The sequence below is a fragment of the Ranitomeya variabilis genome, chromosome 7 (assembly GCF_051348905.1).
Source record: "Ranitomeya variabilis isolate aRanVar5 chromosome 7, aRanVar5.hap1, whole genome shotgun sequence".
In the NCBI taxonomy this organism is placed as follows: domain Eukaryota; kingdom Metazoa; phylum Chordata; class Amphibia; order Anura; family Dendrobatidae; genus Ranitomeya; species Ranitomeya variabilis.
Window position 1 is genome coordinate 201,770,594 of NC_135238.1, and position 13,955 is coordinate 201,784,548.

A 13,955-nucleotide genomic window follows, 5' to 3' on the forward strand; every position below is an offset into this window, starting at 1 on the left:
TAACAATGCAGTCATAATTTGCTCTGGTCTGAATAAACCACCTAATGTGCTGATTTTAATGTCAGCTTCCTTAGTTTTAATGCGCGCGACGTTCGGCGGCCGGCGTAGTCTCACGTAATTTTTTTTTTATTGTACGTATTGAGTCTTGCATTATAATTACAGACCATAGCTAAACCATTTTATAATGCACAGCCATTCTGGAAAAAAAAAGGGTGTAACTGCATTTATCCTACAGGCGAAATTGCAACAAAGTGAAATAAGCAAAGCCCTGTTATTTTACATTAAAAGCTTTAATATATAGATTTTTAAATGAGGCTTTGTTCTCAGCATTCACAAGATTATGCTGCTGCTGTAAGAACAGGGATAGGTTTGCTTGCCGGTGACCCAAAATGGCAGAAAAAAAAATATTGTGCCATTTGCAAAAATGGCAGAAAAAAACACATTGGCTAAATAGGGTCGGTCAGAAAATACGCCCATTCCATAGATGTGAGCCTGGAGAGGTGGGAAGATTGTTCCCCTAAGGCCACGTTCACACTAGCAGTATTTGGTCAGTATTTTACATTAGTATTTGTAGCCAAAACCAGGAGTGGGTGAAAAATCCAGAAGTGGCGACGCGTTTCTATTATACTTTTCCTCTCCTGGTTTTGGCTTACAAATACAGACCAAATACTGAACGTGTGAGCGAGGACTTAGTTCTTAAGACATCAGTGTTTATGATCAGTATTTCATCAGTATTTGTATGCCAAAACCAGGAGTGTCTCCAAAACACAGAACAGGTGTCAATTTTTCAATTATAGTTTGTAAGTCGCACTCCTGGTTTTGGCTTACAAATACTGATGCAAAATACTAACGTGGGAGGTTTTTCATATATGGATACTATGTGTTTTGTATGGACAGCACTTGTACTTATGAGAGGTTACGGGGCTGTTCATATGTCCGTGAACCAACTGGTCCATGCAAAATAAGTGACATGTCTGATATTGATCTGAGTGTCAGATCAAAGTCAACAATGACACTATGGGTCCATGCGTTGTCTGTTTTCCATGGACTAATAAGAAGCTGCAGAAACATTTTTTTTTTCTTTCTCATCGGAGAAAAACTCCGATCTTTGATCTGAGTGTCAGATCAAAGTCAACAATGACACTATGGGTCCATGCGTTGTCTGTTTTCCACGGACTAATAAGAGAAGCTGCAGAAACATTTTTCATTCTTTCTCATCGGAGAAAAACTCAGACCAAACTCTAATAAAACTCTGATCAAAATGACTGATGAAAAAAAACTCGGACCCATTTCCTTGGACGTGTGAATGAGCCCTAAGGGTAAATTTAATAAGAGACAGTCCCAACACAAAGGAATCTAATGGCAGAATGTTACTGAAGACAACATCCAACGGCCCCGGTTCATTTTTGCCGTTTCTACGGGTTTTTTTCTGTAGTGATTTGCTTATTTTTATTGTTTTTTTGCATTTGTGCCTTATTTTCTATAGGCGTAGTGCCATTTTTTAAGTTGTCTTTTTCTATTTTAAGTTTTTACTTTTTACTATTCCTTTACAACTTTGCGTATTCCAGATGTTTTAGACAGATTCATGAAATGCGACTTTTATTACCTTTTTTTGACACATCTCAGTCCAGTCTCCTTCTCCGTCTGGAGTAAGAAAGTTACTGGCAGATTTTTTATTATTTTGACTCCGTTAGAGACCTAATAAGGGTTGGGGGGGGTTTTGCACAAAAAGTGACAAAAACAGTTAAAAACAAAAATAAATAACATTGATAACCTTTGGGTCATATTTCCTAAACCTTTTGCACGATTTTGATGAATTTAGTGGGGAAAAACGTCAGCGAATACCGCACGTAAAAGAAAAGTGATTAAAAAAAATCCCAAATTTTGAATCGGGGCCCAATGTCTATAAGGCCGGCGTCACACTGGCGAGTTTTACGGACGTAAGAGCGCAGAAACTACGTCCGTAAAACTCGCATAACATACGGCACAATTATTCTCAATGGGGCTGCTCCTATTAGCCGTATATTACGGTTCAGTATTATACGGCCTTCTACGGCCGTACAAAATCGCATCAGGCTGCGTTTGTCAGCGTACTGCGCAAAAAAATCGCCAATGAAAGTCTATGGGGGCGAGAAAAATACGGATTCCACACGGACCAGCAGTGTGACTTGCGAGAAATACGCAGCGGTGTTAGTGAAAAGCCGGTAATTCAATTGCCGGCTTTTCATTTCTCCTGCACAAACCCGACAGGATATGAGACGTGGTTTACATACAGTAAACCATCTCATATCCCCCTTTTTTTTGCATATTCCACACTACTAATGTTAGTAGTGTGTATGTGCAAAATTTTAGCGCTGTAGCTGCTTAAATAAAGGGTTAAATGGCGGAAAAAATTGGCGTGGGCTCCCGCGCAATTTTCTCCGCCAGAGCGGTAAAGCCAGTGACTGAGGGCAGATATTAATAGCCAGGAGAGGGTCCATGGTTATTGGCCCCCCCGTGGCTAAAAACATCTGCCCCCAGCCACCCCAGAAAAGGCACATCTGGAAGATGTGCCTATTCTGGCACTTGGCCACTCTCTTCCCACTCCCTGTAGCGGTGGGATATGGGGTAATGAAGGGTTAATGCCACCTTGCTATTGTAAGGTGACATTAGGCCAGATTAATGATGGAGAGGCGTCAATTATGACACCTATCCATTATTAATCCAATTGTAGGAAAGGGTTAAAAAACACACACACACATTATTAAAAAGGATTTTAATGAAATAAACACAGCGGTTGTTGTAATAATTTATTGTTCTCTCAAATCCATTTGCAGTCCCTCGCTTGGCAACATAATAAACGCACAAGATACATACCTTCTGATGTCCTATCACGTCCAACGAGGTAATCCATCTGAAGGGGTTAACTAATATTACAAGCAGGAGCCCTGCTATAATGCAGCTGTGCTCCGTGCTTGTAATTCCCCTGCGAATGAATGAAATGTAGGTCATTGACCTACATTTCATTCATTCGCGGTGAGGCGCCCCCTGGTGGATGTCCTCATATGACCTGGAGCGTGGGAAAAAGTTCCCAGGCTGCAGTTCATGAGAACATCCACCAGAGGGCGCCTCACCGCGAATGAATGAAATGTAGGTCAATGACCTACATTTCATTCATTCGCCGGGAATTACAAGCACGGAGCACAGCTGCATTATAGCAGGGCTCCTGCTTGTAATATTAGTTAACCCCTTCAGATGGATTACCTCGTTGGACGTGATAGGACATCAGAAGGTATGTATCTTGTGCGTTTATTATGTTGCCAAGCGAGGGACTGCAAATGGATTTGAGAGAACAATAAATTATTACAACAACCGCTGTGTTTATTTCATTAAAATCCTTTTTAATAATGTGTGTGTGTGTTTTTTAACCCTTTCCTACAATTGGATTAATAATGGATAGGTGTCATAATTGACGCCTCTCCATCATTAATCTGGCTTAATGTCACCTTCCAATAGCAAGGTGGCATTAACCCTTCATTACCCCATATCCCACCGCTACAGGGAGTGGGAAGAGAGTGGCCAAGTGCCAGAATAGGCGCATCTTCCAGATGTGCCTTTTCTGGGGTGGCTGGGGGCAGATGTTTTTAGCCACGGGGGGGCCAATAACCATGGACCCTCTCCTGGCTATTAATATCTGCCCTCAGTCACTGGCTTTACCGCTCTGGCGGAGAAAATTGCGCGGGAGCCCACGCCAATTTTTTCCGCCATTTAACCCTTTATTTAAGCAGCTACAGCGCTAAAATTTTGCACATACACACTACTAACATTAGTAGTGAGGAATATGCAAAAAAAAGGGGGATATGAGATGGTTTACTGTATGTAAACCACGTCTCATATCCTGTCGGGTTTGTGCAGGAGAAATGAAAAGCCGGCAATTGAATTACCGACTGTTCACAGATATCGCGCTGAATGAAATCTAAATACAGAATATATATATATGTGTCACAATGACATATATATATATATATATATGTTTTCCCTAACATTTGAGCACATAAATCCATTAGATGTCGGTTTTGCAAGCCTGCGCGAAAATCTCGCAGTACGGATGCCATACGGATTACATACGGAGGATGCCATGCGCAAAATACGCTGAAACACCCTGACTACGGATCAATATTTTGGGAACATTTCTCCGTATTACGGCCGTAGTACGGACGTATAATACGTGGCGTATTGTCTTACGCCAAGTGTGACGCCGGCCTCAGGGCTGTCCCACACGTCCAGATAATTCCGGTACCGGAATAAATCGGTACCGGAGTTATCCGTGTCCGTGTGCCTGGGAACTCACGGAGGCCATACGTGCGGCACACGTGTGCCGCCCGTATGGCGAGTGGGTACCACACGGAGCGTGTGGTACCCACGCTGCATGGTGCTGAAGCTGCTGAAGCTGCGATTCATATCCTCTCTGCAGTAACGTTTGCTGCAGAGAAAATATGAAGAATAGTGTTAAAAATAAAGATTTAGGTGTCCGCCGCCCCCCCACCCCCTGTGCGCCCCCCCGCTGGCCAGAAAATACTTACCCGGGTCCCCCGACGGCTGTCGCTCCTTCCTGGTCTGGCCGCGGCTTCTCCTGCATGCGGTCACGTGGGCCCGATCATTTACAGTCATGAATATGTGGCTCCACCCCCCATAGGGGCGGAGCCGACTATTCATGATTGTAAATGATCGGCCCCACGTGACCGCATACAGTAGGAGGCGCGGCCAGACCAGGAAGGAGCGAGGGAGCGGGTAAGTATTTTCTGACCAGCGGGGGGGCGCACAGGGGGTGGGGGGGCGGCGGACACATGGATCTTTATTTTTAACACTATCATTCATATTTCCTCGGTAGCAAACCCTGCTACAGGGAAGATATGAATCGCGGCTTCAGCACCACGTGGGGGGGACAGCGCTTACTGTAGCGCTGTCTCCTGCACGCACACGGACCCCAGACGGAGAATGTCCGTGTGAGGTCCGTGTTTTACGCGGACCCATTGACTCTATTGGGTCCGTGTAAAACGTGCGCTCCCACGAACACTGACATGTCTCCGTGTTTGGCACACGGAGACACGGTCCGCAAAAAATCAATGACATCTGAACAGATGCATTGATTTTTATGGGTCTACGTGTGTCAGTGTCTCCGGTACGTGAGGAAACTGTCACCTCACGTACCGGAGCCACTGACGTGTGAAACCGGCCTAAGGGCTGTCCCACACGTCCAGATAATTCCGGTACCGGAATAAATCGGTACCGGAGTTATCCGTGTCCGTGTGCCTGGGAACTCACGGAGGCCATACCTGCGGCACACGTGTGCCGCCCGTATGGCGAGTGGGTACCACACGGAGCGTGTGGTACCCACTCTGCATGGTGCTGAAGCTGCGATTCATATCATCCCTGCAGCAACGTTTGCTGCAGGGAAAATATGAAGAATAGTGTTTAAAATAAAGATCCATGTGTCCGCCGCCCCCCCACCCCCTGTGCGCCCCCCCCGCTGGTCAGAAAATACTCACCCGGATCCCCCGTCGGCAGTCGCTCCTTCCTGGTCTGGCCGCGGCTTACTGTATGCGGTCACGTGGGGCCGCTCATTTACACTCATGAATAGGCGGCTCCGCCCCTATTGGAGGTGGAGCCACATATTCATGAGTGTAATCGGCCGCATACAGTAGGAGGCGCGGCCAGACCAGGAAGGAGCGACAGCCGACGGGGGACCCGGATAAGTATTTTCTGACCAGCGGGGGGGGCGCACAGGGGGTGGGGGGGCGGCGGACACATGGATCTTTAGTTTAAACACTATCATTCATATTTTCTCTGTAGCAAACGGTGCTACAGGGAACATATGAATGGCGGCTTCAGCACCATGTGGGGGGGACAGCGCTTACTGTAGCGCTGTCTCCGGCACGCCACACGGACCCCAGACGGAGAATGTCCGTGTGAGGTGCGTGTTTTACACGGACCCATTGACTCTATTGGGTCCGTGTAATCCGTGCGCTCCCACGAACACTGACATGTCTCCGTGTTTGGCACACGGAGACACGGTCCGCACACGGTCCGCACAAAATCAATGACATCTGAACAGATGCATTGATTTTTATGGGTCTACGTGTGTCAGTGTCTCCGGTACGGGAGGAAACTGTCACCTCACGTACCGGAGCCACTGACGTGTGAAACCGGCCTAAGAGTGTAGCCGCGTCGAGCCGTGTCGGATACTGTTGCTCAGGCCATTCGCGTGAACGGGTTTGAGACTGGTCCAGATTTGGCCGCACTGCTATGAACATTGCTGCAGTGAGGAAGCATCTATTTACTCACGTTATAATAAAGAAGTGACATCAAACGTCCGGAATCATCATCATGAAATGTACTAACCCTTGCTATCAGACACCTCGGACCACACTGATGGCTTTTTTTTGCATGTCTCAATGTCAGTAATAGCGAAAAGTGAAGACCTTAAGAAATCGTTCCTCATCAAAGAAAAAAGTGTTTAAAAAAAAAATAATAATAATTTGTCCAATATTCCAGAAGGGGGTGCTGTTGCGTTGCCAATGCCCCTGTTTGATGCGATGTCTCGCCATAAGTGACACATAATCAATAGTCGGGGTGAAATCCTTTAACGGCATAACATAAATTCAATAAATCTCTTTTATGAAGGAATTCCTCCAGAAACGACATTATCGAGGCTGCGTAACATCATATTGGAGCCTATTACATACAGTTTATGATTAGAGCAGGTAACATGAAATAAAACAATAGATGTTGAGAAAAGGGACTTATTAACTATGGCGTATTTGGGATTTGCATTTGTTCTCTATAGAGTAAGTCCCTATAGGATAATGTTATTCTGTGGAGTCATTTACACACCTTTATTTCTATAAAGTCATGATTCTAGCGGCATTACATACTTTCCAATATGTCGCCTGTTCCATCAGATTCTGAACGGTGGACGTGTTCCTTCTAGAAGTCACCAGATCTGTGCGCTTACGTGTTTTTTTTTTCTATACAGTATTTCTACATAGGACTTTCACTTAATTTTGCTATAGAAGGTGATATGTGAATTTATGAGAGTGACATGATGTAGGGGCAGAGACCCTGATTCCAGCGATGTGTCACTTGGCTGCTTAGATAAAATCCCTGTTTTTCCTGCTGCAGATCTAGCAGCTCTGTATAACCCACTCTAGTCCTCTAGCTATAATTTCCTGCTGATAAAACAGTGATTTTATCAATAATATAGCAAGCAGCCTAATAAGTGACACATCGCTGGAATCAGGGTCTCCGGCCAGAACCAGTGATTCGGCCAGCTTCAGAGCAGGGCTTACAAGCTCTATAGCAAAGAGCTTGCAAGCACTGCGCTCCTTTCTTAGGAAATCGGCCACCTGTGATACATTGTGGTCTGTAACCTAAGGGATGAGTGGAATTAAATAAAAAAGGAAAGGATTTTAATTTTTAAAAGTTGCTTATTTTGACCCAATTATGATGATGAGAAACCCCTCTATGTCCCCCGTCCCCCCTTCTTCATGGAGCCTCTTTGCAGCTTAGTGCCAGATTGCAAAGCAATAAAAATGAAAACCCGGACATTAATGAGTGGAATTAATTAATGAGTGGAATTAAATAAAAAAGGAAAGGATTTTAATTTTTAAAAGTTGCTTATTTTGACCCAATTATGATGATGAGAAACCCCTCTATGTCCCCCGTCCCCCCTTCTTCATGGAGCCTCTTTGCAGCTTAGTGCCAGATTGCAAAGCAATAAAAATGAAAACCCGGACATTAATGTTTGTGCTTTTACCTTTTACTATGCATTTAACATTTCTGCATAGAAGCAAATCACATCGGCCATAGTTCTGTTAGGATAAGGACGTCCACCTGATCACAAGCAAATAGTCGCAGGATTGCTGTCTCGATGATTTCTTAAATCTGATGTTACATCTGCCTGGGATTGCAGCAGACACATTTTCCAGGCGAGTGCAGCAGTAATTTAGGAATCAGCAATCTCATTATTTCTCCAGCTTGTAAGAACCAGACCTGAATACAACAACACGACCTCCGCCTGCAGGTGACATCCTGGTGTGTGATGTGCATCCGTACCCAGGAATGGGAATCCAAAATGACTACGGACACTGCGCCAAGGGCGTAACAGCAGGGGATGCACTGGGCAATACTGGGGTACGGGTGTCCTGCAGCTGAAACTATTATTAAAGGGGACTCTTTTTTTTTTTTTTACCATGGACCTAAAAACTAATAGGCAGGTAGGTGGACTCAGAGGCAACTACCTGCCTGTTCTATTCGGCGCCGGCTAAGAGTGGTCACCGATGGCGATTCCGCTGCTCCACCTCAGCAGAGCAGCTCTTCTTCTTCCGGGCTGCTCTGTGGATGGGATGAGACTGCCGATGTCATGCTGATTGACAGCCGGCTTACTGCAGTTAGCCAACAGGGAGCCAGCAGTCAATCAGCATGACATCGGCAGTGACTCCCCGTCAACAAAGCAGATCGGAAGAGCAGCCATTGCTCTGTCGTAACATCAGTGAAAGCCGCTGGAGCCGTCTGTGATGACAGAGACCAGCGCCGGGCCCAACAGGCTGGGAGGTAGCAACTAGTTAGTTCTTAGGCCCGTAGTAGAAATATGATATAGTCCTGGATAACCCCTTTAATATGTATAAACATGGACGTGATAATACATAAGAAGTTATAGTATGCCGTTCATGGAGCCTGCCCCTATTCTGCAATATACTGTCCTCTAGAAGCCATCTTTTTAGTTTTTGTAGGGGAAAATACCAATGTCCCACCTTCTATAATTTTATATAAAATCAGTGAGATGCACAAAAATTACATCAAACTGCATTGTGCAAACCGAAGTAAAGTGATTCTGCACTCGGAAGGTTTTTTGTTTGTTTGTTTTTTTTTCTTAAATGTCCCTGTAGTTTTTGAGGTAGTTTTTCAAACTAAATCCAACAATGAATTCAGCAGGAAGGAGAATACAAGCGCTTCCTTTATAGTTCTCACTCCTATTCAATTCACCTCTGAATTTGGCTCCAAAAACTGCATTAAAGCACCTCTCTAGCGTTTTTTTTATTATTGCACTACTGTCTAGGTCCCCTGTCTGATACTCACCTTCTGGCGTTTTCATCCGTTTGCAGCGCCGCTCCCTTCAGTCTCAGGCTACAAGTCACCGACAGGCAACTCCAGTCTTTAATTTTACAATACAAGTCTATGAGATCCTCGTTCTGGCTCTCACAGGCTTCCATTGCGCTCTTGTGACGTAACTTCTGACTTACGGACAATCAGAAGCTGCGCTCACAAGATGGTGCAGGGGGACCGGAGCAGCCCCTCCAAAAAACATGGAGATGCCAGAGAGTGGGCAGGGGGCTTAGATTTAAAGCGCCACTCCAGCACTGAAAAAAAAAAAATATTTGCATGCGATGAACAGTGATATTAAATGTCTCTTTTTTCCTTATTCAGATACCTTATTACACAAGTTCAGGACATTTTTCATTTGTTTGTGGGGAGACATAACTATTGTTGCCAGCAGGTGGCAGCATCAGAATCTGTATCAGGCTCATAGTAGGTTCCAATGGCTGCGAGTCAGTGGAGGAGGAGTATGGAGCAGAGGAGGAGGAAGAAGAGGAGGAGGTGGTGATGGAAGTTCTGGATTTCCTCCCTATGAGGAGACGCTGCTGCTGTGCTCGGTGACTCCTCTGCGGTGCGATGGCTGCTGATACATCTATTCCGAAGACTCCTGTGTCTATAGGTTGGCTATATGTTGCCGGAGTATGATCCTCTTTTGGTGATATTGGGCTCTATAGGTTAAGAGGTATCCACATAGGCTTAAAGGGGTATTCCCATCTCCAAGATCCTATCCCAGTATGTAGTAGGTGTACTAATAATAATAATAATATTAGAAAATACCTCCAATTAGAAATATAGTATAGTTTTTCTGATTCACTATGGCTCTTTCCTCATGTGCAGGCATTGCAGGATCTTAGGTCTCCATGGCTATGTCCACTGATGGCCGCTACCTGGTACTGCAGATCAGTTTCTATTCAAATTAGTTCATTTTACAGACCTTGTTATGGAAAGTAATCAAGTTTCACTTTGGATTGACGGATTGATCAGCTGCACAGGTGCAGATGGCATTTCCCCAGTAACAGTCATGTGCAGCTCAGCTAAACTTGCATTTTACGTAAGGCCTCCATCACATGTGCGGGTGGCATCATTTTTTTTATGGATGCCGCACGTACCCATTATAACCTATGCTGCTGTGCACATGTCTGTTTTTTCCCAGCAGCGCAGATGACAAGGGCCAGTACAAGTCTATGGCCCTTCCGTGTAACATATGTCTTCACTGCGCTGTACGTGTTTAATATTTCATAGGAGAAGCTTTGGAATTAATTTTTCTTAAGCCATAACGGAAAAAAAACAGATGATGCCTGTACCGTTTTTTTCCGGAACTGGAAATAAATGGACGTTTGAAGGGAGCCTTAGTACAACAGTATGAGAATTAGGCCACGCTCACACATTCAGTATTTGGTCAGTATTTTACCTCAGTATTTGTAGTCAAAACCAGGAGTGAGTGATAAATACAGAAGTGGTGACGTGTTTCTATTATACTTTTCCTCTGATTGTTCCTCTCCTGGTTTTGGCTTACAAATACTGAGGTAAAATACTGACCAAATACTAATAGTGTGACGTGGCCTTAGTAAGCATCTAACACCAATTATTTCTAAGTTATTTTCTTCATTGACACTTCGCAATAGATCAGTTAAAAACAGACAGAAAAGTGATGTCTTCCGTTTTTCATCAGTTTTTAATGTATGCTGGCAGACTTTACCCGAGTCCGATCCACTAGAGTGGGTGAAGATCGGACATACACTGAGCTCCACACACAAATCCATAAAAAAACTGCATGTGTGAATGGTCCCATTAAATGGTCTGTCCAGACTTGGGGATAATGTCTGCAGTCTCTCTATGTCACTGAAGACTTGAGAATTCTCTCAGCATGCAGTGTTCGTGCTGTCAGGATTCACCAATGCCGGAAGTAGACGAGCACGTGACGTGACCGCAAGTATGCGATTTGCATACATGTGGTTACTAGTGATGAGCGAGTATACTCGTTGCTCGGGTGATCTCCGAGTATTTGTTAGTGTTCTGAGATTTCGTTTTCATCGCCTCAGCTGAATGGTTTACAGCTACTAGCCAGCCTGAGTACATGTGGGGGTTGCCTGGTTGCTAGGGAATCTGTTATGATCCTAGTAGCAAGGATCGCAAGTAGACTAGCTAAGTAACTAAACCGACGACCAGCTCTGGGGAAGTGGTATCTGGATTGACCGCAACCTGATCCTATTCGCACACAACTATAAGCAGCCGTGGAACGTAACCTGGAAATCCTAGACGTCTCGTCACGGCCTGAGAAACTACCTATTCCTAGAGGGAAAGTAAAGTCCTTACTTGCCTCAGAGAAATGACCCCAAAGATATAGAAAAGCCCCCCACAAATATTAACGGTGAGTTAAGGGGACAGCACAAACGCAGAGATGAAATAGATTTAGCAAATGAGGCCCGCTAACACTAGATAGCAGAAAATAGGAAGGGAGCTGTGCGGTCAATAAAAAACCCTAAGCAAAATATCCACACAGAGATTGCTCGAGCCCCCGCAGCAACTAACGGTGCGGGGGAAGCAACTCCGTACCCCAGAGCTTACCAGATGCGAGAACTCACATATTAGCAAGCTGGACTAAACTCATCATACACAGAAATCATATTGCAGACTGATGAGCAAAAAATAATCAAACAGAAACTTAGCTTCTCCAGAAGAGACTGAAAACGAAGATAATCAGGGAAGATCAGAATAGCACTGAATACATCGACAGCCGGCAACAAGTGGAGGAAAAGCAGAGCTAAATAGGAACCTCCCTAGTGCATAACGAGGCAGCTGATCAGCCACAGACCCGCAGGATAACAAACAAAGCCACCAGGGGGAGCCCAAAAACAGAGTTCACAACAGGAATCCCCACATGTAATCAAGCTGGCTAATAGCTGTAAATCATTCAGCTGCAGCGATGAAAACTTAATCTCCGAGCAGTCATAAGTACTCGGAGACCACTCGAGCGTGCTCGGGAAAACTGAGCAACGAGTATACTCACTCATCACTAGTGGTTACATGCCTACTAGACATGCACAGCTTCGCTCAAAACAAATGATTTATTCACACCAAGTCTAAGAACATGACCTGTTCGAAACACGAATATATGTCCTTTTTTTGCTCCCATGTTTCCCCCCCTCCTTTTTTCCAAATATCCTTTGGGTTATTTATACTTACACAAATATTAGCCTTTATTAAAATATATTTAAAATATGATATATTGTATATATCATGTATATCATGTACGATATCCTTAAAGGGAATGTGTCACTGGGTTTTTGCCACCTAATCTGAGAGCAGCATAATGTGGGAGCAGAGACCCTGATTCTAACAATGTGTCACTTACTGAGCTGTTTCCTGTAGTTTTTTAGAAAATCACTGTTTTATTAGCAGGAGATTATCACTAGAGGACTAATAAACCTGCTGCCATGTAGTCCAGCCCCGCCCCCACCACTGATTGGCAGCTTTCTGCCTATGTACACAGAAACCTGCCAATCAGTGATGTGGGTGGAGTTATACAGAGAACAGCAGTCAGAGAACTGGTAGATCTGCAGCGAATAAAACCGTTTTCTTACTGCCCAGTAAGCGATACATCGCTGAAATCATATGAGACCTTTATGCTAGGACAGAATCAGGCACGTAACACGGAGCCTACAAATCCCAATAAAAAAAACAAATCTTGTTTTCTTAAATTTCTGTGACACCCCGTTTATGAAGTTAACCGCACTCATCATTCTGCTTCGTCTCCTCCATTGTGCACAGATGTGGATCACTTTGATTCATTAGGGACAATAATGGTTATAGATTTATATGCAGAACTGTTTTTGTTTAGTCTTTGATTGGCAACATTTACAGAATAAGAACCTTTCATTACATCCCAAACACGTTAACTTCTACGTTTCTTGATAATGAAAAAAAAAAATCATTTCCAGAAATCTGCATCTTGTGTTTCAAATTACATTTTTGAAAAAAGAAAATAGTATTACACCCAAATGAAGAGGATGTTAATTGCCTTTGCAGCGCCCCAGAGTCCTGGTCGTTGCAGTACTGTGGCTCCGCCACTATGGGGAGCTATGGTACGTCCGATGGCACTGAAGGAGTTCATCTGATCAGGTATCACAGACACCAATACATTTCACAGCCGGGCCTCCGGGGGGAGCTAAGGGTGCTATTCATTAGGCCACTCCCCACCATAGTGGGTAAACTGGGGGTCAGGCAGGAAGTTAGATCAGAAAGCTGACTGGGTTGGAACCAGGCAACACCTTGTGGCAGAGGGTGTTGTAGGGGAAGATACAGTAGGGTCTCTGTCAGGGGTGGGATCCTGACAGAGGCTTGGCAATGAGAACGAACGTAATGGGACCGTGCCTGCTCCGGGTAGCGGCGGTGCCCAAGAAAGGATTAGAAGAGAGATAGATTGTGCTGAGTGAGAAACGGGATCACGCAAAGGAGAAATACCAGTAGGAGTCGTGCTGTAAGACCGAAGCAACATCCTACTGAGGCGCACTACCGGTGGCCGGAACGCCGAGGGAGTAGAATAACATTCAGCTTCAAGCAATACTCCAAACAGTGGCAGGACAGTCAGTCTCAGGCGGGCTGTCTAACTCAAATCACCTATGAAGTCTTGGGAGGCAATTGTGGGAGAGGGGCGTCTCTAGGGTCCCGGAAGAACTCCAGGCCTACCCGTCAAACGGGTGCCGTTCCTACCCGAACCTCAGGGAGGGACGGAGGATTAGCAGAACATCATCTAGTCGAGTTGTGAGGGAACTTAAGAAACAGACACAACAGTTGTGGGGTACTTTCCGTAAGCGCAG